General features: G+C 54.9%; 1 pseudogene; it reads right to left on the bottom strand.

Moving 5' to 3' along the window:
• Positions 1–337, bottom strand: part of LOC119586678 — a 9,606-nt pseudogene that overhangs the window by 4,110 nt on the left and 5,159 nt on the right.

The following is a 337-nucleotide window of genomic DNA, read 5'->3' as shown; positions in this document are numbered from 1 at the left end:
TACCTTGAGTACAGGTGTCGCGTCGGACGTCAGAAAGGTTCAGCCACGGGAAGGAAAAGTGACATTCGGCTGACCTGCCGAAAAGGACATCTTTGGCGGTACACGAAGCGATTCCTCCTGCTGTTGGCCGTCGTCAGCACGCCTCAAGGTCGTCGTCGCCTCCGATTTACCGACGCTCTCTTTCACCTGCAGGAAGGAAAGGGCGACGCGCGGGAATATGGCGGAGAGAAGGCGTCGGGTTTTTCTTAGGTCGTGATATTTCTCGTTTTTAATCTTAGGCTTTTCTTGCGTGGAATTCTTTGTGTTTGTGGGGGGGGGGGGGGGTTGCTAGCCTCTC

The sequence above is a fragment of the Penaeus monodon genome, chromosome 21 (assembly GCF_015228065.2).
Source record: "Penaeus monodon isolate SGIC_2016 chromosome 21, NSTDA_Pmon_1, whole genome shotgun sequence".
Lineage (NCBI taxonomy): Eukaryota > Metazoa > Arthropoda > Malacostraca > Decapoda > Penaeidae > Penaeus > Penaeus monodon.
The sequence above is the reverse complement of the archived record's forward strand: the minus strand, read 5'-3'. Positions and strand labels throughout refer to the sequence as shown.